This window comes from Ranitomeya imitator, chromosome 6 (assembly GCF_032444005.1).
Source record: "Ranitomeya imitator isolate aRanImi1 chromosome 6, aRanImi1.pri, whole genome shotgun sequence".
NCBI lineage: Eukaryota > Metazoa > Chordata > Amphibia > Anura > Dendrobatidae > Ranitomeya > Ranitomeya imitator.
Genome location: NC_091287.1, coordinates 39,131,096 through 39,143,826, shown reverse-complemented (window position 1 = coordinate 39,143,826; position 12,731 = coordinate 39,131,096).

Here is a 12,731-nt window from a genome sequence, read left to right as displayed (position 1 = left end):
TATTTATACTCACTCCAGACTAGGATTCCCTGTCAGCTATACTTTCGTCTGCTGTGTGCCTGACCTCTGGAGTGTGTGCTCGTTTTGCAATTGTGTTCCTTGCTCTCCATGCTTTACTCTGCTTGCTTATTCTTTTAGATTTCTGACCTCTGGCTTCTCTTCTGACAATCCAGTCTCTCCCCTTTGGTACCTCGTGATCATCTGGTTCTCATCTTTGCTTGTTTAACTACTCTCCTGAGTGTATCGTCTCCTCTGCACCCCGGTGTCTGGCTCCGCCCCTGACCACCTCCCACTCTGTCACATGGTCCAGGTCCTGTTTGTTACTTGGTTAGTAACCCAGTGCTTTGCTCAGCTCCCTTGCTGCTGTGTGCAGCTCTCCCCGCAGCAGTAATACCTGGGCGTCGTGACATTACAGTTGACCAGACAGTCTTTTCCCTGATAAGGGGTGTTAGCAGGCTATGGATCCGGTACAGGGCTGGTTAATGAGCTCTCCCAGCTTATGCAGAAGCTGTCCATGGAGCAGCAAGCCCTGGTCCACTCGCGCCAACAGGTGCAGAGAGATGTGGCAGGTGCTTTACAAGGGTCTGCTACGTTGGGGTTCCGGGAGGGGAGCCCCACTGATGTATCTCTAGTGGACCACGAGCCACAGGTAAAGTTACCCAACCATTTTTCTGGAGATAAAAAATTGTTTAGGGTCTTCAAGGAGGGATGCAAGCTGTTTTTCGAATTGCATCCCCGGGCCTCTGGAAATGAAAGGCAGAGGGTGGGGATCGTAATGTTCTTGTAAAGGGGGGCCCCACAGGCATGGGCTTTCTCTCTCTCTTCCTCTGCTCCTGAATGTATGTCTGTAAACCTGTTCTTTGAGGCCTGGGGCACATTTATGATGAATATCACAGAAACAATCAATAGACAAATAAATCAAATACACAATTAAACGTAACATTTACTAATTTTAAAGATAAAAACAACAACATTCACGACCTAAAAAACGTCTAATGTTTGGCTGAGAAAAGATACAGGGTGCACTCAGTCCCTAATACGCAGGCTATCTGTGCCCTACCTTGCTGCGGAGGTTGGCACCCTATATAACCTGCGCAATGGCGCCCACGCTCAACGTAGGCTCACCCTGACTTACTCTGGTAAACCCTCAAGTAATAATAATATAATAATAATTTTTATTTATATAGCGCCAACATATTCCGCAGCGCTTTACAAATGTGGAAATAGATAGACAAACAGCAGACCATACAAATCAGACAAACAAATCAAATTGACCAATGTGCTATGTAATTAGAGCACATAAAATAATGTGCAAGTGTGCTTTTTCTATAAACAATTAAATAAATAGGGCAGCACACTGCAGCGCCAAAACATGCAAACTTGAAAAAACGAAATTTGAACTGCATTACTGCACTAGAAATATGAAAAATGAGAGCTTTTAGCGCACAAAAATGGCCAATTTTATGTGTACCTCGTAGCCACGTTAAGGCATCTCTCTTATACGAGGTCCTACGTTTGACCTACCTCACTGAGAATAAACGTCTCCATCTGAATGGGTACATGTAAAAACCTCTTCTTGGACTCAAATTCTCTCTCTATGTGGAGGGGTATTGGACCTACTATAATTAAAACACCTGAAGTTTGGATGTGCAGATCAGGTTTTTTGAAATGTATTCTCTAGCCTTCTGATCGTGCACTCCCCGCCTCCTAGCTTCAGGTGTTTTAATTATAGTAGGTCCAATACCCCTCCACATAGAGAGAGAATTTGAGTCCAAGAAGAGGTTTTTACATGTACCCATTCAGATGGAGACGTTTATTCTCAGTGAGGTAGGTCAAACGTAGGACCTCGTATAAGAGAGATGCCTTAACGTGGCTACGAGGTACACATAAAATTGGCCATTTTTGTGCGCTAAAAGCTCTCATTTTTCATATTTCTAGTGCAGTAATGCAGTTCAAATTTCGTTTTTTCAAGTTTGCATGTTTTGGCGCTGCAGTGTGCTGCCCTATTTATTTAACTATATACGAGTTGGCGACTCTGGGTTCAGCACCTGTTCACACTCAGTCTATGTTTGGATGTGCAGATCAGGTTTTTTGAAATGTATTCTCTAGCCTTCTGATCGTGCACTCCCCGCCTCCTAGCTTCAGGTGTTTTAATTATAGTAGGTCCAATACCCCTCCACATAGAGAGAGAATTTGAGTCCAAGAAGAGGTTTTTACATGTACCCATTCAGATGGAGACGTTTATTCTCAGTGAGGTAGGTCAAACGTAGGACCTCGTATAAGAGAGATGCCTTAACGTGGCTACGAGGTACACATAAAATTGGCCATTTTTGTGCGCTAAAAGCTCTCATATTTCATATTTCTAGTGCAGTAATGCAGTTCAAATTTCGTTTTTTCAAGTTTGCATGTTTTGGCGCTGCAGTGTGCTGCCCTATTTATTTAACTATATACGAGTTGGCGACTCTGGGTTCAGCACCTGTTCACACTCAGTCTATGTTTGGATGTGCAGATCAGGTTTTTTGAAATGTATTCTCTAGCCTTCTGATCGTGCACTCCCCGCCTCCTAGCTTCAGGTGTTTTAATTATAGTAGGTCCAATACCCCTCCACATAGAGAGAGAATTTGAGTCCAAGAAGAGGTTTTTACATGTACCCATTCAGATGGAGACGTTTATTCTCAGTGAGGTAGGTCAAACGTAGGACCTCGTATAAGAGAGATGCCTTAACGTGGCTACGAGGTACACATAAAATTGGCCATTTTTGTGCGCTAAAAGCTCTCATTTTTCATATTTCTAGTGCAGTAATGCAGTTCAAATTTCGTTTTTTCAAGTTTGCATGTTTTGGCGCTGCAGTGTGCTGCCCTATTTATTTAACTATATACGAGTTGGCGACTCTGGGTTCAGCACCTGTTCACACTCAGTCTATGTTTGGATGTGCAGATCAGGTTTTTTGAAATGTATTCTCTAGCCTTCTGATCGTGCACTCCCCGCCTCCTAGCTTCAGGTGTTTTAATTATAGTAGGTCCAATACCCCTCCACATAGAGAGAGAATTTGAGTCCAAGAAGAGGTTTTTACATGTACCCATTCAGATGGAGACGTTTATTCTCAGTGAGGTAGGTCAAACGTAGGACCTCGTATAAGAGAGATGCCTTAACGTGGCTACGAGGTACACATAAAATTGGCCATTTTTGTGCGCTAAAAGCTCTCATTTTTCATATTTCTAGTGCAGTAATGCAGTTCAAATTTCGTTTTTTCAAGTTTGCATGTTTTGGCGCTGCAGTGTGCTGCCCTATTTATTTAACTATATACGAGTTGGCGACTCTGGGTTCAGCACCTGTTCACACTCAGTCTATGTTTGGATGTGCAGATCAGGTTTTTTGAAATGTATTCTCTAGCCTTCTGATCGTGCACTCCCCGCCTCCTAGCTTCAGGTGTTTTAATTATAGTAGGTCCAATACCCCTCCACATAGAGAGAGAATTTGAGTCCAAGAAGAGGTTTTTACATGTACCCATTCAGATGGAGACGTTTATTCTCAGTGAGGTAGGTCAAACGTAGGACCTCGTATAAGAGAGATGCCTTAACGTGGCTACGAGGTACACATAAAATTGGCCATTTTTGTGCGCTAAAAGCTCTCATTTTTCATATTTCTAGTGCAGTAATGCAGTTCAAATTTCGTTTTTTCAAGTTTGCATGTTTTGGCGCTGCAGTGTGCTGCCCTATTTATTTAACTATATACGAGTTGGCGACTCTGGGTTCAGCACCTGTTCACACTCAGTCTATGTTTGGATGTGCAGATCAGGATTTTTGAAATGTTTTCTATAAACAATAACGCACACTCAGTACATAATTGCACATATCCCCATATAGCCTATAGCATTCTTGCGGGATTATACTCTGCACCTAGATACCCTCTGCCTGCTTGCGGGGGTTGGCACCCTAAAGTCCTGTACAGTTGGCACCCCCGCTCTCGTCGTCTGGCCCTAATACGCCCTAACAATGCCTAATGGCAAAAATAGAAAAAATATATAAACAAATAGCAGACTGAGCGTACAGTTACTAATAATGATTATTAGCCATAGCACCTAATCAAAATAACCACATAAAGTATGTACATAAAACAGACACAATAAGATGAACATACTTATTGTGTCTATTTATAGTCTATGAGATTGGAGATGAACACATTTATTGTGATTTATTTGTCTATTTAGTGCTTTAGTCAGTGAATTACACATTTATGATGAGCCTGATAGAGTGCGTCTGGCAGAGGATATGGTGATGAGTGTGACACAGGGGAGGCACTCAGCTGAATGGTTCTACTCAGAATTTAGACGCTGGCCAGCCGAAATATCCTGGAATGATGCTGCCCTGAGGGGGTTGTTCCGCAAGAGCCTGTCTGACCATCTAACGGATGCTCTGGCCCTTCATCCTCCTCCTGATACCCTGGAGGATGCCATGACACAGGCGGTCCGGATGGACCGGAGACTCCTTGCTAGAGGAGTGATGCAATAAGAGACTCCCTTGTACTCCAAATTGTGTGACACTGTACCTCGACTGGGTCAGTCTCGGCTGTGGAGAAAGAGACAAACTACTATGCTTTTACTGTGGAACCTCTGGACATTTGAAAAGGAACTGCCCCTACTGTCCTTCTTCAGTGAAACCATCAGAGAAACGACTGAGTCTGGGCAACAATTGTGGAGGTTGTCCAGACTCCCAGGTACATTTTTTCTCGCTTGCAAAATTTGTGCTCCAGGTGGAATTGGAACTTGCTGGCAGTCCTGTGGTGACCACTGCCTTTGTTGATAGGGACAGTCAGGCTGAAAGACCCTGTTAAAATTGTGGCTAATGATTCATCCCCACTTACCCGGGATGGAATATATTTCTGGACTGATGTTTTTCTCTGAAAGTGGGTTCCACTCACGTGGAAAAATTAAGTTGTTATGAATAATCTGCCGCAAGGACTGGTTTTGGGGATGCCCTGGCGGCAATGCCAAAATCCGGTCATTGAATGGGAGGTGGGGGAAATCACTCAATGGGGATGTAAGGATAATGGTCCGTGTTGTAACCTGGGACCGTTTGTTAACCCGGTAAAGTTTGTATCTGTGTCGTCTGTCGGTCTGGAGGGTATTCCGGAGTACCTGAAGGACTTCGAAGATGTGTTTTCCGAAAGTGAGGCTGAGGCGCTTCCACCACATCGACCTTGTGATTGTGCTAATAATTTTGTCCCAGAAGACAAATTATCCAAGGCTCGTCTGTACAATTTGTCCGGGCCTGAGCGCCAAGCCATGAAAGAGTACATCACAGATAGCCTCCCTCTGTCTCACCCGTGGCAGCAGTGTTTTTCTTTGCGATGAAAAAAGATGTTGGTTTGCAACCATGCCTCGACTTTCGGGAACTGAATAAGATTACTGTGAAGAACACGTACCCTCTTCCTCTGATTCCAGATTTATGTAATCAACTCACTGGGGCCAAATGGTTTTCTAAGCTTGACTTATGAGTGGCTTATAACCTTGTAGGGATCCAAGAGGAAGATGAATGGAAAACAGTGTTTTTGATGACTGAGGGGTTGTTTGAAAATCTGGTTATGCCCTTTGGTCTCACTAACACCCCTGCTGTTTTCCATTATTTCATTAATGTCGGTTTTTCTGACTTGATTGTGTGCTATGTGGCCATTTACCTGGATGACATCTTGATATACTCAGAGGACAGTCGGTCACACTTACACCAGCTACTTTCAGTTCTTATGAGACTCAGGGAGAACCACTTATACGCTAAGCTGGAGAAGTGTTCATTCTTTATGCAAGAACTGTCTTTTCTGGGTTTAATTATATCAGGGGAGGGATTCCACATGGATCCGGGGAAGGTTCAGGCCATTTCAGATTGGGTGCCACCTCATGACCTGAAGGGTTGCAATGATTCCTGGGCTTCGCTAATTACTATAGGAAGTTCATTAAAGGGTTTTTGCAGGTAGTGCAACCCTTGACAGACCTCACTCTCCGGAGGGGCAGATGTAAAAAATTGGTCCATGGCTGCAAAAAATTCCTTCTAGACACCGAAGAAATGTTTTACTTCAGCACCCATGTTGATACAACCAGATCCATCAAGACCTTTTATCGTGGAGATCGATGCTTTGGAGGTGGGGGTAGGGGCAGTGTTTTCCCAGGGCCCTCCCACCCTCACTAACCTCAAACCCTGTGCCTTTTTCTCTAAAAAATTCTCTTCGGCCGAGAGAAATTATGATGTAGGCAACAGGGAATTGTTGGTAGTTAAATTGGCCTTCGAAGAATGGAGGCATTTTCTGGAGGGGGCTGTTCATCCCATTACGGTCATCACTGATCATAAAACCCTTGCCTATATCGAGTCTGCTAAGAGATTGACCCCCAGACAGGCTCGATGGGCACTGTTTTTTTCTCGATTTCATTTTACCACCACATTCCAACCAGGGTCTAAAAATGTAAAGGCGGATGCCTTATCCTGAAGTTCTGATTCTGCGTCCTCCAGAACCTCATTCCTCCATTATTCAACCGGGAGTGGTTGTGCCAGAAGTCTCATCCGAGTTACAGAGAGAGATTTTGGAAGCACAAGCTCCCAGGAATAAACCCCCAGGTAAATTGTTTGTACCCAAACATTTCCGTCTCATACTCCTGCAAAAATTTCATGATTCTGTGTTAAGTGCTCACCCTGGGATTGCAGCTACCCAGGGGGTAGGAGATTTTTTTTTTTGGCCCTCTATGGGTACTGATATCAAAAGGTTTGTAAATACTTGTAGGGTGTGCACTCGCTCTAAGAGCGCTCATGTCCGGCCGGGGAATTGGTACCTTTGCCAATTCCGGATAAACCATGGACACACTTTATCACTAATCTTTCGTCTTCCAAGGGCAACTCAGTAGTATGGGTAATAGTTGATAGATTTTCAAAGCAAGCCCACTTTGTGCCGTTACCTGTGTTACCTTCTGCTGAAACCTTGGCTCGCTTGTTTATACAGCACATAGTTCGGTTGCATGGGTTCCCTGTGAATGTGGTGTCTGACAGTGGTGTGCAGTTTGTGGACAGGTTTTGGAGGGCATTTTGTAAGAAGTTGGGGTTACGTTGTCATTTTCCTCTGCTTATCACCCAGAATCTAACGGAGAGACTGAATGCACGAATCAGTCGTTGGAACAAATTTTGAGATGCCTGGCCTCTTCCAGACAGGGGAACTGGTGTGAGGTATTGCCCATGGCAGAATTTGCATTCAATTGTCGTAATAATTAGTCTACTGGTAAATCTCCCTTTCAGGTTAATTATGGGTTTGTTTCGCAGTTTGGAGAATTTTCCCGCATGGATTCTGGTTGCCCTGGTGCTGAGGGTATGGTGCAACAATTAAGAACCCTTTGGAGGGAGGTTCAAGGGAACATCTTCAAAGCTCAGAAGAAGTATAAACATTTTGCTGACAGGAGGAGGGGGTCAGCTCCTGCGTTGGCTGTGGGGGAGAAGGTGTGGTTGTCTACCAGTAACATCAAACTTAAGATACCCTCTATGAAGTTGGGCCCCAAGTTTAAAAGTCCATACAAGATTGTAGAGGTGATCAACCCAGTGGCCTATAGTTTACAGTTGCCCACCTCCTTCAAAATATCTAATGTCTTTTACAGGTCCCTATTAAAACCAGTGGGGATGGTTAGAGAAGATTCCTCATCCAATGTTCTACCAGTGTTGGTAGAGGGTCAGCTGGAGTATGAGGTAGGGTGCATCATTGATTCACAGTGGGTGTACCTAATCCACTGGAAAGGATATTCCATTGAGGATCGGTCATGTGTTCTGGCCAGTTCTGTGTGCGCTGATTGACTGGTGCGGGCTTTTCATGCCAGATACCATGAGAAGCTTGGGGGTCCAGTGGCCCCCCGTTAAGATGGGGGTACTGTCATGGTTAGGACATGGTTAATGTCCTTTTCTCTCAGGGTTAATTTTGCTGGCCTCCCTTTGGATCTGGGAGGGGTATTTATACTCACTCCAGACTAGGAGTACCTGACCTTTGGAGAGTGTGCTCGGTTTGCAATTGTGTTCCTTGCTCTCCGTGCTTTACTCTGCTTGTTTATTCTTTGAATTTCTGACCTCTGGATTCTCTTCTGACAATCCCCTGTCTCTCCCCTTTGGTACCTCATGATCTCCTGGTTCTGATCTTAGCTTGTTTGACTACTCCCATGTGTGTATCGGATCTGCCCCCGACCACCTCCCACTCTGTCACATGGTTCAGGTCCTGTTTGTTACCTGGTTAGTAACCCGGCACTTTGCTCAGCTCCCTTGCTGCTGTGTGCAGCTCTCCCCGCAGCAGTAATACCCGGGCGTCATGACAGGTCTGCTCCATGAAGTTATATATCCATCAGGGGAAATTAAAAGGGTTAATGTGACAAAGGTAATGTGAAGACTATTAAGACAACTTGTACAATACTTAGAAAACTTACACACATTTGACATTTGCATTGTTAGCGTCCTCATTGTAGATCAATGTCAGTACTATTCAACAATTATTATTCCACATTGAAAAAGTTCAGCTAATTGTTGTGTAATGCTACAGGAGTGTTTAAGATTTTTTTTTTAGAATATCTAAAGATGTACAGCAATTAGAGCCTTAAACATTAGATCATTTTCTCTCCCAATTCCCTCATACAAAGAAAGAGCTCCTGATGGTGGCTTATTCCCTCACTGAAGAAAAGTATCATCTGTTGAAATTCCAACCACCCATTTCTTCTCTTCTCCAACATCATCTCTTAAGGGGAGAGTTTGGAAGCCCCCATACCCATTAGACTGTTGGACAACCCCAATGGTCGATCCAAGGTAGTGATACCAATTGTATTAGTGGCTTGCCGACTTGGAGACAACTCTATACCTCACTTATGGGCCAACATTGTAAAAGAACAAAAAAGTCTATGGATTCATTGGATATACGGGATTATCCAAATATACGGTATATCCAAACGTACACACTGTACAGTGTCTTGTGTGATGACTACACTGCTCATAATGCAAATCATCAGGTCAAGCATTGGACAGACATTGGACCAGCAGGGAATGTTAAAAGATTTTAGCTGCAGGATTGTAAATGCATCTCTGGGGCACAATGAAGGCTTTAAGTTTGTATCAGGAGATTCAAAAGAATCCAATACAATGCAATATTTATTTTTATTTTTTTTACTTTTTTTAGCTTTTTGTGAGATATTTTGTATATTTAATCTAATGGTGTTCAAAGGAAAGATGACAAAAAATAAATCTTTGCATAATATAGCATATTTAATTTATTGTATATAATATACTATCAAAAAGTATATTATATGACTTAGATGTTGTACAAGTCATGAAAATTCAGACTGGGTTTGAACACCTGATAAAAATACCATGAAGAAGCCATATATAGGGAAGAGCGAACCCCTGGATGTTTGGGTCCAGCCGAAGTACAGTTCAAAGTTTGGTTCAGCATCAGAACGTGACCCCGAACTTGACCGTAAACCCACTAGAAGTCAATGGCGATCCGAACTTCAGTGCTTTAAAATGGCTGTAAAATGGTCATAGTAAGAGCTAGGGGGCTGCAAAAGGAAGATAAATGTGGGTAAGAACATGACAAGTGCTCAGCAAACAAAGGTGCATAGAGAAATTACTTAAAACAACACAGAATCCAAAAAAAGGACCCCCGTGGCGGAAGCAGATATAAGCCTGACAGAGGCACCGCATAGGCCCCCATGCATGTAGGGTTTGTGAACAGATGGTGCAAAGGTCCTGGTTTTGAAGAAACTTTTGTATGGGGAAAACAAGGATAGTTAGATAAGTATGTAGAGGCGATAGGCCAGTCTGAAGAAATAACTTTACAGGGCACACTTAAACCTGTGGGTACTGGGGATTAACCAAAGTGTCCTGGGTAATGCATTCCAAAGAACTGGTGCAGCACTTGAATTCTTGGAGACGGGAGTGGGAGGTTCGGATTATTATGGATGTTAATCTTAGTTCATTAGGAGAACAGAGGACACCAATAGGGTGGCAGACTGAGACAAATGAGGAGATGTTATAGTGGTGCTGAATAGAGATGGGCGAACCCAAACAATAAAGTTTGGCATCCGTACCTAACACCTACTGTTCAGCCATGGACTTCACTAGGAAGTCCATGTTACTGTCCGAGCTTGCCTGCCTGAAAACCAGGTGTTTGTTGTGCTGTCATGTGCAAGGCTGGTTGTCAAAAATGTGGGGGACCCCACGTCTGCTGTCATTTTCCCCTGGTTGTGCTGAAATTTATGGTGCAGATCTTACTGTGACCGGATGAGGAGGTGGTGGATGAAGTGGAGGAGGCAACATGGACAGAGAATTGTCTAATAATCCTTGATGGTGGTATGACATGGTCTAGAATCCCTTCAGCCTCTTTCTCAACCGCCACTACATTTACCCAGTGGGCAGTTAGGGAGATATAGCGTCTTTGGCCGTGCTTAATGGTCCATGTATTGTGGACGTTGCCACTGATGGCATTGCAGAGCGCACACCTTATTTGGTCCACAACATGTGTGTGTAGGGCAGGGATTGCCCTCTTGGAAAAGTATTGGTGGCTGGGAACAACGTACTGCGGGATTGCCACCGCCATCAGTTTTTTTAAAACTGTCTGTCTCCTACAGCCAGTATGGCATCATTTCAGAGGCCAGTAATTTTTAAATATTGTAATTCAGGACCATGGCTCGTGGATGTGTAGGGGGGAATCTCCTCTTCTTAAACTGAGAAAAAAAAAGTAAATGGCAGTAGAAAACATAAGGCTTCCCACATGGAAATGATAGATCCTGTGCATCAGGATATAGTGGTTGATCGAATGGTGTGCGGTGCTCAGCACGGAATTAAACATGTATATAAAGAATTGAAGAAGTATGCCGCACTCAAATCGTACATTGTGATTGTGCTTCATCTCATGGTTTGTTGTATTTACAGTTATTTGTGTGTTGCTTTTTATGCTTGCAAGCTTCACATGTGCATTGCTACACTTCCTACTTTTTGCTGGGTTTTACTTCATGTTGCCTTTTTTAGAATACCTGTGTCAGTGTAGATATTCACTACCATCTTTTACTACTTATACACATTTTATTTGGCTTATTTTGAGGTTGTATTTACATCTGTTTACTGCTTTCTATGCCTACTGGTTTTTATTGTACTCTTTAGACACTGTTAGGGAAAAAAAAACTTGTTTTGTTGACGTGAAGACACTTCAGGAAACTTTTTCTCTGGTGTTTTGTAAACCACAGATATCACTTTTTCCCCCATATTTTTGATGGTTTCTTTAGTACTTTCTTGAATTTTTTTACTATCAGCACATTATTTGAGTATTTTTCTAGTGTTTTTATTTTGTCTTTGTTACTGGCATTTTCTAACCTTTTTTTTTTACTCTGTTCAACAATTTAAAAACCAATAGTGGTTTTTGAAGAGAAATCACTGACAAAACGGTTAAAAAAAACTGCCTGGGTATGTTCCAGGTGTCTTTTGAGCCTTCCCTTGGTCTTGTATGATATGTAATTTTACTGTAAACTTTCATTTATATATAGTATGTGATCTAGATATTACACAAGTCATGAACATACACATCGGATTTGACCACTTGATAAAAATACATTTTACAATGAAAGGTCAGCAAGCAGCGAGTAACCTCCGAAATCTCTACCTTTGCTGTAGAATCATCACATTTTTTACAAGAGTGAAGTGATTGAAATATCCATATATTTTAGGTTTCGCTTTTAGCTGTCTGGATATAGGAAAAGGAAATAACAGTCATTTCCTGGAATTAACAGGAATTACACTTTGTTTCCGAAGATAAAGGGAGTAAATGCTGCGTGCTCCAGTTCTGCTCATGAGGATCACTGATAGATTGGATGATGAGACCTGGCAATTAGGAATCTGTAACTTTATTTTTTAAAACTAGATCTCCTATTCTATGTCTAAAGACAGTTTTAACAATTGTATACCGTGCATGTAGAAATTTAATAATTTATGCCAATTAACTTGTATAGTTCTGTTTCTTTTATGATGCTGTAAAACAATCTGTTGCTCTGAGATGAACATAGAAAAAACATCAGGATCTGAAAGACTAAGGCCGACGTCACACTAGCGAGTTTTACGGACGTATGAGAGGCGCAGAAAATACGCATTGCACACGGACCAATGATTTTCTATGGGCAGCTCCTATCTGCCGTATTTTACGCATTCGTATTATACGGTATTGTACGGCCGTAGAAAATCGCAGCATGCTGCATTTGTCAGCGCATTGGGCAAAAAATACGCCAATGAAAGTCAATGGGGGCGAGAAAAATACGGATTACACACGGACCAACAGTGTGACTTGCGAGAAATACGCAGCGGTGTTCTATGGAAAAGCCGGCAATTCAGTGCGGTGTACAGTAAAGTCACACTGACAGGTTAGAATAGAATAGCTATAATAAATGTCTACACATAGTATAGGGATATATATATGTCAGTGAGACACATATATATATATATTAATATTTCATACAGCGCTAGATAGCAGAAAAGCTGGTAATTCAATTACCGGCTTTGCTATCTCCTTCCCAAACCCGACAGGATATGAGACATGGTTTACATACAGTAAACCATCTCATATCCCTTATTTTTTTACATATTCCTCACTAATAATGTTCCAAGTGTCTGTGTGCAAAATTTGGGGGCTCTAGCTGTTAAAATAAAGGGTTAAATCACGGAAAAAATTGGCGTGGGCTCCCGCGC